The sequence below is a fragment of the Sparus aurata genome, chromosome 23, assembly GCF_900880675.1.
Source record: "Sparus aurata chromosome 23, fSpaAur1.1, whole genome shotgun sequence".
NCBI lineage: Eukaryota > Metazoa > Chordata > Actinopteri > Spariformes > Sparidae > Sparus > Sparus aurata.
The window spans coordinates 4,155,267-4,175,811 of NC_044209.1; the positions used below are offsets into that span (position 1 = coordinate 4,155,267).

The following is a 20,545-nucleotide window of genomic DNA, read 5'->3' on the forward strand; positions in this document are numbered from 1 at the left end:
CGTGCTCCACAGTTAGCAATGAACCTCAGAGAGCATGATAAACAGCATCAATCTTACTTAGACATTTAGCTGAGGCATTCCTATACACCAAGTCTCCGTTATCTAAAATGGATAAAAAAGTTGCAGTGACAAGCTGCTTTTTCACCTCAAAAGAAAAACAAAATTAGCTTCGGAGGAAAGAACCCAATTTAAGTTTCAGTTTTTTCACCAGATTGTCAATATGGGGCTTGAAGGTGAGAGAGCCATCAAGCAAGACACCAAGGTATTTGTACATACGAACCACCTCTATGACATTTCCATCAAGAGTGGACACTGTGGGGATAGTTTGAAGTACTTTCTTAGTGTTAGAAAATAACATTAGTTTAGTCTTGTCAGTATTGAGGACTAGTTTTAGCTGCAGAAGTGTGCGCTGGACCACGTCAAAAGCTTTCTGCAGAGATTCAACAGCTTTAGCAGGAGTTGATCCAAAACAGTAAATAAGTGTGTCATCTGCATAAAAATGCATGTTAGCATCTGAGATATTTTTCCCCAAATCATTAATGTACATAATGAACAGGAGGGGTCCCAATATTGAACCCTGTGGCACCCCCTTATGGACACTCACAAATTCAGAGCACAGACCATCATATTTAATACACTGAGTCCTGTCACTCAAATAATTGGTGAACCAGGAAACTACATGATCTGACAGACCCAAACAAAGAAGCCGATGCTTTAAAATAGCATGGTCCACAGTGTCAAAAGCTTCAGACAGATCAATAAAAAGTCACTTTTGTAGCCGTAGTAATACTACTGTGCTTTTTCCTGAAGCCTGATTGTAGTTTTGAGAGAAGATCATTTGAGGTTAGAAACTCTTTTAATTGATCACACACAAGAGAATCGAGAATTTTTGACAAGACACACAAATTTGATATTGGCCTCTAGTTAGTTAAAGCTGCTGGATCACCTCCCTTTAGTAAGGGAGTAACAAAAGCTAACTTCCAAACGGATGGGATTTCTTTGTTTTTGATTGATAGATTAAAAAGGATTGTTAGAGGCTGTGCTACAAAATCAGCTGCAATTTTTAAAAAGTAGGGCTCTATCAAGTCAGGTCCAGGGGGTTTTCTGTGATCTAACATTTTGAGGGCTTTATGCACTTGCTGCACAGTAAAAGGTACAAAATTAAAAGGTTCTCCTGAAAACCCTGGGGAGTCTGTGTAGGGAGGCACAGGGGCAGCTCCTGTAGAATCAAACAAAGAACCAGATGATACAAAATGCTTGTTAAACCAATTTAAGACCTCAGTTCTATCATAGACTGGGACCGAGTCTTTTAGAACAAATGTCGGAAGAGCCTGAGGGCTTTTAATTACAGATAAAGTCTTAATCACTTTCCAACATTTCTGTGGATTATTGAGGTTCTCAGTTGTAATAGATAAGTAATATTCTGATTTAGCCTTTGATAAGTGCATTTGTTCCTTAGTTGCTTGAAAATAGACCAGTCAGAGGCAAAATCACTTTTTTTGGCTTTGGCCCATGCAACATTACGTTGACGGATGGTATCTGACAACTCTGGGGAAAACCATAGCATGCTACAGAACTGCCTGTGCTTCTAATGTAAATGTAGATCATATACAAATTGTTAGATAGCAGTAGAGAAAGCTGGTGCTTTCCAAAGCAGTCACTTACCAACCTTTTGACATAATAGCAGCTATTTGTGGATGATTTTATATCAAGACCTGTACAGCACAGAGAGCGCAGGCATGAGAGTCCACATTGGAAACTGAACCTCTAATCAAGCTGCAAAACTTGTGTCTTCATCGACAATCACTGAGAGGGCTGTCAGCCAAGTGGACTCTTTGGCCACAATATGTGGCTTGAGGAATATACTGTATGTAGCACTGTCAGTCAGTCCACCTCCTTAGATCAGGGCTTCCAGTCCATGAGTCCTGGAAGATTTCCTTGTCACACAAATAGAGAACTGAGTCTGTGTTGGTGTGACGATTCTCTGAGTGTTGGTATCTTTACAACCTGGGAATGATACTCAAATGATCCTGTGGTCAAACTCTGAGTAATGTGCGTCAAAAAAATCGCTTTACTTTTTTTGGGAACACACATTGTATTCCAGATAAATATAGTTAGACGTTGTTTATTCTACAGCTAAGGCTAGCAACGAGGCTGTGTGTGTCTGTTTGTGTTCACTTCCTTTCTTACTGAAATCATTTCTAACCAGACCGCTCTCTTCTCTGTCCCCTCTCCTCTCTGCAGGTTAGCGATCGACATCGCCTAAAATGAGCAAATTACAGCACATTATACCCAACAGTGAAGGTCGGTATTTCTGCAGCTCACTGCTGCGGTTGAGAAACAAAAGTGAAGTTAACTTCACATTTGAATCCCAAACGTTTTAAGAAATGAAATCTGCTCTCCTCCTGCAGGCAAACAGCTCTGGATCAGAGCAGAATCTGGTGTTTCTTTAGGTGTTTATTCCTCCAGAAGATACAGCTCTGTCCGCAGCTCTCTGGGTCACTCCCAGATTCCCAGCAGCCGAGCAGCAGCTCTGCCCCTCACCTCCCCTCCTCCTCCTCCTCCTCCTCCTCCTCCTCCACACAACAGAGCCCTGCTGCACATGCACATTTTTTGACTTAGGTTGAATCTTTTCACCTCGTCCCAATATGATTTGCATTGTATGAAACATTCTCATATAGTACAGTATTATCCCTTTCACAATAGACAAATCACTCACGAACATCTGGCTTCTGTCTTCAGTGGGTACTCACAGGTGTTTAGTGACTCCACCCCTGATTGGCTGTGATGGAAACATCATAATAGTTTGAACCATTTCAAGAAAAAAATGCCCCAATGTGAGGTTTCCCTGCTTTCATCTGTTTTCTATCATTTCAAACCAAATATATATGTGTTTGTTAAACTGTCGTATTTATATAGCCCCAGATCACAATCACATTGCCTCAGTGGGTCTCACAATGAATATAGTGAACGAAGTGGGCTCTGGGAACCCTGTTGTTTTTCTTCAGCCGCTTTTATAAACTAAACGTGGAATTGGATAATCATAAACACAATCAACAACCTGAAACCAATGATGAGTTGCTGCTGTACCAGATTGAATCAATGAACTATTCCACAGGTCCGGTGCACTCTGTCATGCCACCATACTCAACTTATTCTAACTGTTTTCTCACCTCCTGTTCTGTACAATAATAGACCATTGTTATAGCTATACATTTTTTGTTTCCATCTGTTGTTGTGAATGTTTTCTCTGCTGAAGTCAGTCCTGCCTGCACACTGTGTGCTTTTGTAACAGCTCATGGTTTCACATTCCTCCGCACAACTGGAAATGTGAGGTTGCAGGCTCGCCTCTGTTCCACTGTGAGAACATTAAATTAATAGCAGTCAGTCCCAGAGACTTTGCACATCCTTCCCAATCACTTGGCAATAATTTGTGGCTGTTTTTCTGCTCTTCTCTTCTCTGCTCTTGAACCAGCGGGTGGAGACTGCGCGCAAACGCCTCCAGAGATGCTCTATGTTTGTCAAGAAGGCTCACTCAGTGAGGCAGGGGACGCTGTAGGCTTAAATGGAATACACACTCTATAAGAAATATGATTTTGAAATATGATCTGTTCAAATAAAATAAAATCTTTAAAAAAAGAAAACATATACAAATGATGAATAGTTATTAGCATTTACTGTTATTAAAAATAATAATTTCAAAGCATGTTATTAAATTAGTGTAAAAGGCAAATTTCAAATAAAGGACACTCTTCTCTCCTGGACTAGCACTGAATGTTGGCGCTGGACACAAATGGAGGGATGCAGAATGGTCGGATAAAGAAGTCGTTCAAAGAGATGATGGACCTGAACAGCAAGAAAAGGCATGCAAGCAATAACAATCGAGTTAGGAAATACACACAAACTGAATAGATTTTTGTGAAACAGTATAATGTTAATGATACTAAATAGAATACCGTGGACAAAAATGCTGATATGAAATAAGTATACATTAATACCATACAACTGTACTGTAGAATGCTATATATGTTTTTACTTAGAAGATTAAGAGTTAAGATCTGTTAAGAACATACTTATTCACTCACTCAGCAAATCTGATATATTTTTCCATCAGCTAATTTTTGTGATTTTTGTATGAAATTATGTTTATGTAAAAAACCCCCCCCCAAAAAACAAAAACAAGATACAATAAAAATCCCTTTGAAGATCTAGAGCTGATCAGGTGCTGCGCCACGTCACTTGTACCACAACTATGACCATACATGAGTGAAAAGCTGAAACGACGCTATTCGCCTCAGAGTGAGACCTCTTCACGTTTCCCTCCTCTTCGGTGACGCTGTAGCAGCCGAGCCGCTGCCGGTTCGCTTCCCCTCACTCCGCCCGGCTGGCTGCGTGCTGCACACCGCGTTAACCGTGAGGCACGGCGAGACAGAGAGGGTACAGAGGCGAACAATCCACAGGAACGGAACTGCACCTGAACCGCAAGGACTGTGGATTTAAGGAGAGGATAGAAGGGGGAGCTGAAGCCAACGCTGCTGCGACAGGGAGCCGCTCCAGACTGCTGTCCAGTTCACAAGGTAACCAAAACCAGCTGACCTGTATTTTTACGCATGTTAACCAGATGACGAGCTCGGTCACTGGAGATGATGTGGTGGTCAATAAAAAAAATAGAAGGGTGAAGAGTGACCTCCAGTCGGTGGTCATCATGCAGCATCACGACCATCATTAGAATCAGTGGACGCATCCCCTCTCTCCTCCTGAAACTTCAATCAGTCTGATGATGTGTCTGATCAGGGCTTCAGCTGTCCACTGACACCCTCAGATCCCACAGAGACACACAGTTCTGTCACCGCTCAGCTGGATTCATGCGGCTTTCGTCTTTAACTGCCTGCAGAAGGGGAGATATTTTTTAGGAGAGCTGGAGATGTGTGCTGCCATAGGTGTGATGATGTCTGTATTGTCATGACTAATATTGATAATGACCTCTTGCAGCATATATATTTATGTGTGTGTGTGTGTGTGTGTGTGTGTGTGGTTGTGTGTGTGTGTGTGTGTGTGTACGTGTAATTGGAATTGGAAGTGTGGAAACAGTGCGGTTTTTTGGGTTCAAGTCCCTCCGGTGTGGCTTTCTATGTCGCCTTGTGTCTCAGTGCATTCTGCCCCTGCATGACATTCATTCTCTCTCTCTCTTCACTCTCTCTCTCTTCTCTCTCTCTCTCTCTCTCTCACACACACACACACACACACACTCTCGCTTTTCCCCTCTCACAGGTCAGTTCAGGGAGCTATGAAAAAAATATATTCCCTTTAGAATATGAAAACATTTCTCCTCAAAATCCTCTATGTCACTTTTTGCATGTGTGTGTGTGTGTGTGTGTGTGTGTGTGTGTGTTTGTGTGGGTGGCAGAAGCGTCTCATTCCCAACAGATGTTGGGGGTGAGGCTGTGAAATGCATCTGTAGTGACAGAGAGAGCCATTTAGGATAGATGGAATTGTCACCAATGGTATTTAACTGTCTGTCTGTCTGTCTGTCTGTCTCTCTCTAACACACACACACACACACACACACACACACACACACACACACACATAGTCTCCTCGTTTCGGCTATTGACTCCACATTCTTTGGCTGTGACAAGCGCTTGTAGCAGCCATAGAGCTAGCCAAGAATGTGTGTGTCAGGGTGATTGCGGTGCATGTGATTGGGTGGGTGCACTCTATGCTCAACATTTGACTTTGTGCGTGTCTGTATGTGTGCTTAAACATATGTGTTGTTCGTACAGCGCGTCTCCTCCCTCGCTGTGGGAGTGACCGATGGGGGGCTTGACCACCTCACCTGTAACGGACCCCATCAATATGTAAAGCCTTTCATCTTTTTTCATCGCTGTTCAATAATTCAGAAACAGTCCCAGCACTTGTCACCTGTTCGTCTGACAGCCTTCACTTGCTCCGAGTCTCCCGCAGGTTCTGGTTATGCTCTTGTCAGTGCGCGTGCATGTGTGTGTGTGTGTGTGTGTGTGTGTGTGTGTGTGAAAGAAAGAAAGAGAGCTACGAGAGAGAGAGAGAGAGAGAGAGAGAGAGAGAGAGAGAGAGAGAGAGAGAGAGAGAGAGGGAGGGTAGATTTATCACCTTTCTAACCATTTCATCAGCTGAAGCCTGTTTTCCCTCCGAGGGAACTCCAGCCTTCAGGCTCTGTTTGGAAATGCTGAAGTGATAAAGATTCATTCCTGATGTGAATTTAATGGTGGCACAACACAGATCCAATTCATCTTAAGGGCGACTGACAGAATAATACTGAAGAGATTCTAATACAACCCTAAATCCCCCAAAATAGTTGGGATGCAATGATAATGTAGAGTAAGATCATATGCTAATCCTTTGTGACATTCTATTCAATTAGAAATAGTACAGTAGCAATACATTTTCAGGTTAAGTGTAGGATTTAGAAGAAGGAATGTAATGAAATATTCATTTCAATTATGTTTTCCTTAGTGTATAATCATCTGAGACTAGCAATCGTGCTTTTGTTATCTTAGAATGAGCCTTTTATATCTACAGAGGGAGCAAGTCCTCTTCCACAGAGTCTGTCGTGTTGCACTGATCTGTTTAATAAGCCCACGCCGGGTCCCAAAACAAATTTTCCACACTAGCCCAGAAAGGACAATCCAAACGCTGACTGTAGAGAGGGCTTTTGCATTCAGGGTTTCCCCCAAAAAAGTTGTTAGGCCTGATGGCACGTATCTTTTGTTTGGGACCCGGCGTGGGCTTATTAAACAGATGTCACTGGTGAGCCTTTCTCAACATGTGTTTTCAACTGATCTGCCTCGCTGTTACTGTGGTTCAAAAAACAAATTGTTGAAGGATGATGGGATGATAAACTTAACCCCCCATTTTTCTCCATAAAGCAGATTGCTACATGGGCTCAGGAGCACTTTGTAAGTGTACCTGTGGTTATAAAAGACAGTTTGTTTGCAAATGGTCGCACCCCAATCAAACATATTATGGGTAACTTGCCTCCGAATAAATGGCATTGTACCATCATCGTCACTGTTGGTTTTATTGTATGATGTAAAATGATCCCTTAAATAGCTTTTCTTAGCTCAAGCAGATGTGTCTTTGGCCTGAATCAATTTGTGCTGCCTGGATTGAATTTTTGAGTCTATTTGTGTCTCTCCATTGTCTCTGATGCAGGATGAAGCATGACTGATGTTGAGGTGTTAGTTTTATATATTTTTATATGAATTGATGAACTCATATTCAAATCTTTAACATTTCAAATTGATGAGCTGAAGTTGGGGAGCATCCTAACAGTGATCAAAATACACAAGTGCTATTAAGATTTTCGTCACCAGATTTCTCATTCTCCTTGTATTCCATACACTTCAAACCAATTTTACACAAACACGACACACTTTAGGCTATAATGTGATTCATTTTGTGAATAATATTTTGTAAGCTGTTAAATGTGTATACGTAGAGTGTAAAATAGCAGAAGAAAACATTTGGACAGGAAGTGAGGAAGACAACTTCTAATGACCTCAGGTGTTGGCCATGTCTGAACATTACAGCCTCAGACAGCCACTGCTGAGGCTGCAAACTCTGTTTTTCATTGCTGGTGTTTTTTGGAATGCTATGTGATCAACATATGAAGAAACTTGCGGTGCTGAGGTTACACATGGTGGCTGCCCATGGATTGAAGCCTGCTCTCAATGACATTCAAACTTAAAGGCACATTTACTGCTTTCAGTCCGCCAAAGCAACATTGCAGAACCCTGGTAAGCACTGGAGTACAGGAATCAGCTCCTCTTCCATATTTTCACTTAAACAGCCAATGGAGTGTTATTGCATTGGTATAGTTACATGTTTCCTGTAAGAACAGGCCGTTAGGGAGGGACTTGAGACTGGGACAGAACAGCACAGCCTTTGAGAAGAATAGGGAATAGTTACCAAGTTGGTTTCCTTGCCAAGTTTGGCTCCCGGCACCCTGGAACAGCAAAAGGACCTCAACTACCCAGCTGCCAACTTAACTACCCAATGACAGGTACATTAGCAGCAGTTACCAGTTACTGTAGCAACTGAGCTACTGTGTCCATCAGGAAACTCCATAAATCACCTGGGTGCTGTATCTGGACTCCATTGTTCTCGAAGGCTGCATAAGAGCCCAGTCCTGAGGTGTTCACTGAGAGGCATAAAGTGTAGCTCTCCTTTCATGACGGACGTGCACTGATGGTCTCTTTGCACCAACACAGAATACATATTCTTTTATTAAGTTGTCGAACAAAACTAGAATCAATCTAGACAAGCTGTCCAATAACACTTTCGGATTTATATATTTATTTATTCCCTGTCTGCAGAAACTGCTGTGGGAAGAAGTTGTCAAGGGACAGGGAGAGGTTCCACACACACACACACACACACACAAGCCCAGGATGATTTGACAGGTAAAGAACAGTGCATTTTCCGCACTGGTGATGCTGCAGCTTTGGGGCTGTTTGCAGCAAACCTTTCAGACACATCAGAGGTTACAAAACAGGTTTGTGTTTGGTTGCATAAATTATGTAACTACAATTTTCTGGATGCATTATCATACATTTTTATTTAAGCTAGACTTTCTGACCACTGCAATTGATATCTCGTAATCGAGTATTCTGCTGATCATCCCAACTGAGGGTTCTCAGATGATGAATTTTGGAGTTGATTTTATACATGTGTGTGTGTGTCTGTGTGTAATTGGAACAAGTATGGAAACAGAGCGTTTTTTTCAGTGGAAACAGTGCAGTTTGTCCGTCTGTGGACGGATCTGTAGTTATTGCCTCTGCCAAATAGGCTATGTTTTCACCCGTGTTAAAGCCCCTGTACGGAGTTTTTAACTGGATATAGTAAAGTCTGTGGTTTCTGCTGATGTGTCTCTGTTACCTACAACAGCAAATGAGCCCATCAGCGTGAAGATACGCTATTTCTAAGTAGTCTAATTCTATACCTCTGAAAGGCCTTGGTCGGGTCGGACCACTGACGAAACGATTTACGGCAGGCAGACCGGAACTGACGACATTCAGGATACGGCATAGCTGTTTTGTTGCTACGCTAGCCAGTGCTAACCGAGCTAAAACTTTTGTCATGGCTGATAATGAGACAAAGAAAAGAAAAAGAATTCGAACCGAAGACCAACGAAAGGCCGAGAGGGAATCCGATCGAGCTAGGGCTAAACACGGATAAACATTGGCGATTCCTTCGAGAGATGGAGAGAGTTGCGGGGCTTGAAGGGAGGGTCGGATCCAGAATTCGCCCGATTCCTCCTAGACAGGTTTGTACATTTTATTTCATTTATGAAATGTAATGCGGGACGTAGTTTACAGCAATACATGAATTTATGTTGTTACAACAAAGCTGGCTAACGTTACCACTAGATTAGCTCTAGATACTACACTCGTGAAAACAACAACAAACGTCTTAGAACACGCATCCATTTCAGCTGTGTGTATCAGCCCAGCCGACGTGCAACGATGCATCGGTAATATCCTCTGTCATTATAAATGATTCAGTTTCTTACTTAGAACAAAACATCCATCACAATCACTGTGACTTTGCTGTAACGCTAGCTCCCTAGCACCGTGGGTAATATATATAGCTGGGAAATTGCAGCGCAACAGCAGCATTACTTTGTTTCACCGGCGGCATATTATATTAACTAGAAATACAAATAGACACATTACCTCGTCCATATGCACGCTGCAGATAGCTGCTAAAAAAAAAAAAAAAAAGTTTTCAAAGCAAGTCCCGTCGTCTTTCCAACGTTTCCAAAACAAATCTACACGCGCCGGCCAGACAAACGTCTTCACGACAGTGGGCGCTAGAGCTCATGGGAAATGCAGTCTTCATTCCGGCAAAACACTACCGCTTTCGTCCAGCGGGGCCGCCAAAATCAACACTAAATGAAAAGTCTGTACAGGGGCTTTAAAATAGTTAAAAGGGCCTTTTTTTATTTTAGCTTGACTTTTACTTTCTTTCGCCTTTTATCAACCTATTCTTCCATAGTGAAATGGAGATTTTGATTCCATCTGCACTGTTTTGTTGTCCTAGTGGTTGGCTGTTACAGATCTGGTCATCCTAACTGTTGGGGCTTGGCATATCTATGCATTCTACTGAGTGGCCTTCTACTTGGTAATAGTCTTGCTCAACAGAGCCAGACTGAACCACCTGCCAGGCTGATATTATAAGTTTGTTTTATCATACTACAAATAAGTCAGCTGATGAGCAACATAGAGTGATCCACTGTTCATGTAAATAGTTATGACAGTTCTTGAATAATCTGTAATACTATACATCCCAATCAGCAGTAGTCAAAACACACTCAACACACTCATCTGCTAGCTGACACATTTAACTGACACATGAACATGTAAAAGTTTTGACAGCATTAGTATAGATGCTGATACTATGAGAATCTCAGTTGATCAAATAGCGGCAATAGCTCAGTCTGTAGGGACTTGGCTTGGGGACTTGAAGGTCGCCGGTTCTTCGCTCATCTCCTCTATGTTGTGTGTGCACACCTGTGTGTAATGTGAGTGGAAAAAAGAATTTCCCAATTTGGGATTATAATAGTATATTACAATTAAAACTTCTTTACAGGGAGTGAATTTCCCACTAGAAGAAACAGAATGAACTACTATATAAAAATAATAATCAACATTGAATCTTTAATGTAATGAAGGATGCACCAACCTTCCTATCTGAACCCTGCTTCTCTAAACTTTATTCCACCACCAACAGTTCATGAAGCTGATAAACGAGTCCGACATTACACATTACCCTCCAATTGCCAGCTGAGTGAGGGAGCACTTTAATAAAGATTAGGAGGGCTAGCTCATTAGCCACTTCTGCATTATTAGTGTTAGACATACTGGAGCTGATACCCATAGGCTCTACGCTCGCATTTACATTAAGGTATTAATGCTAGATTACTGGATTATCAGTTAAAATAAATGTGTTTGTAGAGATTGCCAATTCAGTTCTCGTTAGATATCACACTTCAAAGCTTAAATATTCCTTAAATAAAATCAGGATGTCTGTTCATGTTCTCTCTGCAAAGAGTTCCTCCAGTGAACAAGTGGTGGTCAGAAGATTAAATCCAATCCGGGATGGTCAGTTTGAGTAATAAATCCAGTAGGTGATTTGAGGGGCGAGGCCATCCACCTTGTTAGCCAATGACCAAAACACATCCACCTTGTCAACCCCCGATCTCTCACCTTGTCCTGCCCAAAGATAAAATAGAATGTACAAACAAAGCTTTTAATCAAGATTTTACTATTACATGGATATTTTTCACACAGGCAGTGAGAAATTGAAAAGTATGTGATTATGTCTGAGACGATTATTAAAAGTGGCAACATAAAGCTCCATTACTAGTCAGCGTAAAACCGGTCAAATCTGAAATGTGAAGGCACGTGAAATAAAATGTTTGATATGGCCCAGACTCCTTACAAAAGTTGACAGGTATGATGTTAGGGACCATTGCTTGCATAAATGTTCTGTTACTGGACCTGAATCAGTATAATTGTTTCTCTCTGAATACTGAATGTCACCATGGAGACCTTATCCAATTTCTCTTATCCAACCATCTGGTTTTGGGATGTCGTGGCAGCATGTCAAACAAGGAAGTCGAAATGTTTTTCCCCTCAGCCACGTCCTCCAGCTTAGCTTAGTGGATCAAAGGAAGATCCAAGGTCAAATGGTGTTCCCTCTGCCATGATCTGTGTCTACCACGGCCCAACTCAAGCTCCCCATTGTCTGCAACAACACCTCAGTCCACTGCATTCCATCATACCCTCACTTTTCGAAAAGACCCAAAGATAAGTTAACTCCTTCACTTTTGATAGTGTCTCACTCCCAATTTGAGACTGATGTCCACTTCTCTCGAGTGTATTACGGTTACCTCAGACTTGGGGACCTGAACTTTCATCCCTTCTGTGTGGGCACTCTTTGTGCTACAAATTTTTTTTGCTGGGGAGCCTTGTATTTTTTTTTCTTATCACACCATTGAAATGAACAGTGGGACTGCAATCTTTCTTGGTAACGCCAGTTTGAACACAGCCTTACTTACTAATCAGTTGCCACTGGGGCTGTGGTGTGAGACAATAAAGACAAGATATTGAGACAGTGCACCTAGCCTGACAGGTTGTTGTCCATTGGCAGTAGAGCTGAATGGTTAATCAATCAATGCACTTAGAGCACAGCTGTCCTCTGTGCTATGTGAGTTAGACAAAACATATTCCGCATGGCCACATAATAAAGAATAGAATCAGAAGGCATTTCAAAACCAGTACGTCTCATATGTTTGGAGACCTTGCCGATAATTAAAGGTAGCAATGTAAAAGGCCACTCTGAGTCAAAGCTCAAGTCTTTTGATCAAGCACACCCAATCAAATCCAATCTTTAGGCACAGAAAATAAAGGTAGCTTTCTCCACTATGAACATTATTAAAGCAAAATATCATTCCATTCCCTGACACCCTTCGACCCCAGTTTTATCCAGATCCTGGCACTCTCTCACTGAACAAGAGAAAGTGGAAACAAGAGGGATAGAAAATGTATTATAAAGGTGGTTGAGACTTTGACTGTACACATACTTTGATACTACTAGGAGAATTCCATATACTGTATATGGCACTGAATAATACTGCAAGTTAAGACGTTATGATGTTAGGTCATATTGGTTGGATTGGGTTAAACTTTGATCTGATCCGAAAATTGGGAATTTCAAAGCAGATCCATTTTGAAAATCTAATTTCTGATTATGTAAATACTTACCTACTCAACAAATGCTTAAGGAATGGAATAGAATGTGGTTAATGTAGGAATTGTGAGGAGAAAGATGAGTCAGACTTTCATTTATTTTGTGGTTAAGTTTATGCTTAGGGCACACATCTTCCTGAAAACACTCAGGACAACTGCTGTAGAGTGAGACACATACAACGCCTTTCTAAAAATCTAGGGTCATTTAAACATTGTAACTTGTTGGTACCACAACATCAAACATATGTTTTATTTGTGGTCACACTGTAGGCTAGCGGAGACAACAGGAAGGAAGGTCAAAACAAGGTTGTAGTTGTACTTTTTATTGTTTAATTAGACAACACCAACAAAGAAATACATACATACAGTGTTGGGGGGGAACGAATTACATGTAACGACGTTACGTAATTTAATTACAAAATGTACGTAATTGTAATCCGTTACATTACTGTGAGAAAATATGTAATTAAATTACAGTTGCTTTTGGAAATTTCAATGATTACGACTTAAGTTACATTTGAAAAATCGCCGCCAAAGCTCGGATTTATTAAATAGTTTTTCGCCCCCCTGGATTCATGTTTGTTTTTAGTTTTTTTCATATCAACATCCTCCTTCCAAAACTGACACTTATGATTGGCTCTCTCTGGTCATGTGCCATTCGACTCAACCGACAAACCGTACGGCGGCAGTCAGACTCAGCAGCAACAGTGTCGGCGGCGCACAAGATGTTCCTGGGCTGGAAATACAAAAAACACTTCATACAGACAGAAGCCAGGCTTCCCCGTATTACAAAAGTGGCTCTCTTTTTACCCGGCTAGATCACCATGGTAACTTATGCTAAGCTCATAACCTGGTCCCGACCAGGTTCTGTTCAGAGTTTAATCATAAAATCGGTTATAAAAGCGCCGCTATTTCACTATTCAACTCATTTACAGCTGACGTCACCTTTACTTTGAAAGTCCAGTCGAGCTGGATCAGAACGGAGCATTTGTGCGGAGGGAGAGATCGCGCTGATCCGCTGCTGTTTACTTTCTCTCTGAGCGTCTCTACAGATGTTCAGCTGAGGGGATACGCTGCTCAGCTGTTGATCCGACTCGCGTCAGAAGGTCATTTATTTACTTTTATATACAGTCAGTCACCACTGAAAGAAGTTGTGCGCTCGCAGCGGGACAGATACTTTAACTTAATGTTGTGGCGATGAATAAATTAATTGTTTCGCCTGTTATGTGTTGCCCAAACGCAAATCTTGAGTAGTCTACTCTGTTTTCTCACATTTAAAAAGGTCTTTGTACAGAGACAACATGAGATTTGCTTGTAGCTACAGCACCTAAAAAACCCACTGTAACCTATTTTCATACGCACACCCAGCCTCGCTTTCAATAAAACACACACTGGCATTTTATAATTGCGATCAGTGAAATATATGAAAACAATATAAAACACAGTTCAAAACAACAGTTGTTGTTGCTCTAAAGCTTCATATTTAAAAGCAGCTCAATGTAGAGTTGTCAGAAATTAAAATCAGCCTCCTCTTGTCATATTTGCAGCAACACTGTTGCTCCAGGCTGTGATCAGGCTTTTTTGTATCGCTCATACTCTCTCCATTAAAACAACCTGCTCCTCTTGGCTGAAATCAGCCTGTTGTCGCTCCACTTAGTGAGGAAGTGAGCCTCTTCGCAGTACAGGCCTAAGGTCAGACTCATAATATATGGTTAAACCTTTGAACTGAAAGGTTTATCACACTATAGGTCTTAAAATGTGAAAATGGTTAGCAGTTGAGAGATTTCATTCAAAATTAAGAAAAGTAATCAAAATGTAATCAAATGTAATTAGTTACATTACTTTGAGAAAGTAATTGAAATAGTTACACTACTATTACATTTTCAACAGGGTAACTTGTAATTGTAACCAACTACATTTCCAAAGTAATCTTCCCAACACTGCATACATACATAGTTGGCCAACAACAAAACAATAACAATTCAAACTATTTGGCCCCTGACAAAACTAATTGTTTTTACAGACATGAACAGAACCTAGATCACAAGCGCATATCTGAAGCAAGTGCCATCAGCTGTATTGTCAGCCGTGTCTGTGCTGACTGGCCTGTGTGGAAGCATGCAGCTGGTAAAAGGTTCCACAGTTAGAGGATTCTATCTAGGGTTGTTTGGGAAGACAAATAATTTAGGGTTAAGCTAGCTGCCCCTATAAATAGAGAACTCTCTGTTTTTGAGTATAAGATGGTCATACTGCTTTATAATGGGACATGCATGATAAACCTTCTAAAAATGTGTGAATCAATTACATGCTCAATTTAGTATAATGTCACCTTGCTGTAGGGGTCCTTTTTGCCGGTGATGGTTTGCATTCTGTGGCATTGCCTAGTGGGGACTGTGGGAGTTAGTGTACTCTGGAAGTAGACAGTAAGAAGGGATGAGGTAAGGTTATCTAAGGAACCCACAGGGATCAAAGAAATTAAATTGCTTTATTTATGCAAAAGCATAGTAACCACAACACTGTAGTCTACTGTAACCCAGTCCCCAATCTACTACACTTCTGAAGAACTGCACGAATATTATATTCATATTTCAAAAGTGTTGCTGCTGTCTGCACACATGTAGCCTACTGAGAGGCCTGCTGTGTCAGCTGGCACATAATAGCGTTAGGTAGTTGCTGTAAGCTTTAGTGCTGCAAAATCATAGGTTCCAACACCATCAATGTAATTCCAATGAAATTCCTTTTCAAAGTTGAACAGTAGACGACCACATACATCAACAAAGTCAGCTAGCTCGCTAGCCCGATAGCCCGAACACAGACTCTATCTGTAGACATCACAGTAATCACCATTGATATGTCACACCGGTTTGGTAAAGGAGGAGTTGTGATGACCAAAACCTGACTTTCATACTATAATTGCGTCCACATTTACCATCATACCCTTTTCTGGATTAAATGGTTACAGCTGCTGTAAGCATTATTTTCTTATGACAATATCTATTGGACAGCTCTACGTTCCAAAAGTAATCACTGTCAGGGTGTTCGGTCAGTGACCATGCCACTCCTCCCCCACTCAGTTCAAGAGAAATGTAATTCACTGGTATCTCTGTTCACCTTATCCAATCAGGACAGAGAATTCCATAAAGAGGTGATCCTGCCTGCTTGATGAACCCACAGAGAGCAGGATCCTCCTGCTGTGGTGCCCGCAGCTGCAAAGGCAGAAAAGGGAAAGCTACCAATTCCAGCACTCCCCCGGTGATATGCTGCTACCAAACAGGCCAGGAATAATACTTAAGGAAAAGAAAGAGACAAAGAGAGCTGCCGATAAAAAAAATGAGGAGTTGTGCAAGAACCCTTTTTCAAAAAAGTTCATACCAGACATGATTAGTCTCAGTTTGTGTAAAAACTAAAAATGGTTTAAGGCAACTAGTTTCCATGCAAATTTCTAGTAAGGTTAATTAATTGGGGTTAAACGTATACCTAAGCAATAACTTAGGGAAACCCGTATGTAGCATGGGGGTCAAAACGCAGGGACAAAGGACTTATCCTCACTTCTGCTCATCATGCTGATCGCACAGTAATTATCGAAAAATTGAAAGTGAGGGGCACAAACACAAGACTTTGAAGAGTGATATGCACTATGCAGGTTTCATATTATTCAATAGGCTTCTTTTCAAACTCTTTAAAAAAGTAATAATGTCCTTAACATATACCCTTGGGAAACACACAGTGCATTATAGTGAGAAATATCAAAAGTAAGCAAAACTGTATTTTTCTTACAGTCACTCCACAAATGTTGCTTCAGGGCTCCAACAGTGGAATAATGTGAGCTGGATCGGGCTCTGTGAGGGGCAGAGACATAGTGGGAGAGGGTGGGACCTCTGCTACACTGTCTGAACCATCATGACCAAATATTTTTTATTTTCAAATTGAAAATCATCTGTATTTAAAAGGTGTTAGATGTCAGATGTGTAAACCCTGCATGACACCAGTGGCTGTGACAGAGTGCCCCAATTCTCACAGAGGACTGGCAGAGTGAGTAGATGACTGCAGGATATTTTACTGGCTGACATGAAAATCAATGCAGTGGTTGTAGAGATGCCACTCCTAAATCAGCACTCTCCGTGGGACCCTGTGAGTGTGTGTGACTGTTTGTTGTCATTTCTTTCTAAAACTCATAACTTCTCTTCTTCAGACTGACTTTCTATAGATCTTGATATCCAAATAGCCATAGTTTACCTATTTTATTTCTCTAATGTAGAACAAAAAACAAAAAAACAAGAGAAAACAAAAAAACAACAACCCACCCCATAGTAAAAGACATGGGTGCAACCTGGCTTACATTGTGTATGATTGTATTTTACTTCATTTTGTTCTTGAAATACATGGGAAGTGGTGTAAAGTATCTATTTACATTTACTGAAGTAGTGTACTTGGAACACACAAGTTCCTGTAATTAAGTGATAAATTACAAGTAATTAATTTCCATATTACTTTATTCTTCACTACATTTCATAGCGAAAGATTAAACTTTTTTTTAATACTGTCATTAGCAGGGAGCTAGGTCACTCAATGCAATGTTTGAGATTTCAGGATGTATGAGTCATGTCTGTGTGACAGCTACAGCTGTGCACTCGAGTTTTGTACGTCAGTATGTTAGAGAGCAACAGTCAGGAGGAGGCTTCGACCATTACTCAACCTCAAACAAATTACATAGTTTGAGTTTTCTTATGACCTCTTTGAACTTATTTGAAGGTCAGTGTCATATACATTAACAAATGAGAATGTTTGAGTTTGCATTGTAGGTAACTGAGTACCAGCGATTATCACAAAGTAAAACATTAGAATGAATTTAGTGGTTTAAGCCAATTTCCAGCTTGGCAAGACAACAGAAAACCAGATACTGGGGGCTGTTCTGCCAAGTGTGTGAGGACATACACTGATTTACGGGCTGCCTCAGACCTGATAACAGTGTGTGTGTGTGTGTGTGTGTGTGTGTGTGTGTGTGCATGTGTGTGTGTGTGCGTGTGTGTGTGTGGAGTAAAGTTTTAATGTCTCAAATGAAACTATTATTCTGAATGAAATATAGGCAGTGCTTACTGGTGGAACCTTTGTTTATTTTGCATAATGTGTGTGTTTCTGTGGTAGCTCATGAACACTATACTCACACATGGGCGCTGTAAGAATCACAATGAGAATTCCTTTATTTGTCCCGCGAACAGGGACATTTCTGGACAGTAATATTACAATAAGCAATAATAATAGTAAAAAATAAAAAATATAATAAAAAGGTAAGAAACAGAATAGACTCATATATAAATAATATTGTACAAATATAAACAGTGTAATTATAAACAGTGTGGCAATGTATTGTTATTAAAATTTATAAATATGGGTATTAAAAATTGTCCATTTAGTACAAACCAAAAATGAGAAATGGATTATGTGTATAGTGGTATTTCACAGTGCACAGTGAGGTCTGTTGGGAGCAGTGCTGATTGTACAGTCTGACAGCAGCAGGAAGGAAGGACCTGTGATACCTCTCCTTCACACACTTAGGGTGAATCAGTCTGTCCCTGAAGGAGCTGCCCGGTGCTGAGATAGTGACCTGCAGGAGGTGGGACTCCTTCACCAGCAGTGATGACAGCTTATCCATCATCCTGCTCTCTCCCACCACCTGCACTGGGTCAAGAGGACATCCCAGGATGGAGCTGGCCTTCTTCATAAGTTTGTCATGTCTCCTCCTGTCTGCTGCCGAGATGCTGCTGCTACAGAACACTACTCCATAGAAAATGGCTGATGCCACCGCTGAGGTCTTAGAAAGTAGTCAGGAGTGCCCCCTGCACTCCTAAAGGCCTGAGCTTCCTCTGCAGATGGATTCTGTCTGACCTGTCATAGTCTGTGAGAAATCTTTTTCTATATTGTGTATTCTACAATTTAGAGAAGATGAAAGTCCTACCAAGGTCTGTGGATGTGGCTGAGCAGGTAGAGATGGTCGTCCTTTTGGCACTTGGCACATTCACGGTTGGGTACCTAACTAGGGTATTGACCAAACGACATCATTACTACTGAGTCCCAATTAACATAAAATCATTGGGTGCCAATTTTCAGTATCTGAAAGCACATCTTTAACGTAACGTTAGGTATAGAGAGAAAGACATCACCCCATACAGCTCTGGCTGCATCTGAAATTCCTCACCATTTTATTTTATTATTTTAAACAAACGCTAAGCCTGCTAGCTCAATGCTAAAACATAATGGGTTAGCACCATGACCACGTTAATTGTAAATTTACAAGTGAAACTTGTTAACACAAACAACCTGAAATTTGTGCTTTTATTTACAGACATATACAGTAGATAATAAGCTCTGGAAATAAACTTATAACTGCTGACTTTGCATTATTAACTCAAGCTACTCTGCAGCTCTTACACAGAGTTGCTACAGCAAGCTCAAACGGTCAAAACACCATACTCTAAATTCCCCCAAAACTAACAGCATTATGGCAGAGTCTGAAATTGTATGGAAATATCACAGCATTATGTTGCTATTAGATGGATAACATTTTATTCAGCCTGCTGTGTTTACAATGGCAGTGAATCTGGGCTTAAAGCTGGGAAGCACGTCCTTGCTCGGAGCACTCTGATTGGCTGAGAATGAATCACATACATGTTCTCTAATGAGCTGACAGGCCACATCAGTGCTGAGTGTCTAGGCTTCTGTATGTGTGTGTGTGTGTGTGTGTGTGTGTGTCTGTGTGTGCAGGCACATGTAGTCCTATGCCAATATTTGTACATGTCTCTGCCACTTTAAATGTGTGCGTATATGAGTGTATGTCTGTGTGTGCGCATGAGTGATTGCTCCTAAGGGCCCAGCAGAGATTTGAGGCCAGTTGAAACAGGGCGACATCAGAGGTATGCAAATCACACACAGACACCAAGAAATTAAGACACGCAAACACACACGCACACATGCACACTCACAGAGATAGACACACACTGTTCTCTCCCATACCATTTTAATTTAACAGCAAAGTAAGATACATCCTCCTGGTTGTGCCCAATTCTCCCTGCTCTGGGCTTATGTATCATTTTTTATAATGTCATCAATGATTGCCGGTCCACTGCTCTGCTGGACTCTCACCATCCCTGCTGAATAGCTGTAGGTCTGAATACTTACAGCCTGGTGGAGCCTGTTTTGAACATGCCAATCAAGTCACACGTCTGTAGAACACATTCTCAGAATACAAAGTGGACAACTGGAGTTTTCTTTTCTCCTCATATATCCAAAGCAGAAGAACATCTGATGTTCAGCATCCACTTCTCAGTCAGACAGACATGTTTGTGTTATTATTCTGTGGGCTGAAAAGCTAACATTTGTGAGGTTAACAACACAGACAGACAGACAAACTATAGATACATAGACTGCATTATAACACATCAACTTCACATTTCTGTTACTTTAAATGATTTGAAACTACCTCTGATGCTCTTCCTGTATGTTTCTGTGATTTTTCCTTGCCATGACCATGATTCTGCTTCATAGTTCAACTTGTATATTGACATGCTTCTCTGATACAAGGGCGAGGCGGCGTAACTTGTAGAGCCTTGGAGTGGAGTGTGTGTGTGTGTTTGTGTGTGTGATGCTTTGTTGAGTCAACAGTGCAAACCGAGATCTTCAGCTCTTTTATGAGAACTTAAACACATTTTCTGATCAATATGAGACTGTGGTGCAGCAAATGACACTTTGGCGGGCTG

The 20,545-nt window shown here is 41.1% G+C and overlaps 1 protein-coding gene across 1 annotated transcript in view; it reads left to right on the forward strand.

Moving 5' to 3' along the window:
• Window positions 1-4,273: 4,273 nt before the first annotated feature.
• Window positions 4,274-20,545, forward strand: part of LOC115576063 (junction plakoglobin-like) — a 149,493-nt gene continuing 133,221 nt past the window's right edge. Inside the window, exon 1 of the mRNA XM_030408555.1 lies at window positions 4,274-4,577. The gene's annotated coding sequence lies outside the window, so the exon portion shown is untranslated. The remainder of the gene's footprint in view (window positions 4,578-20,545) is intronic.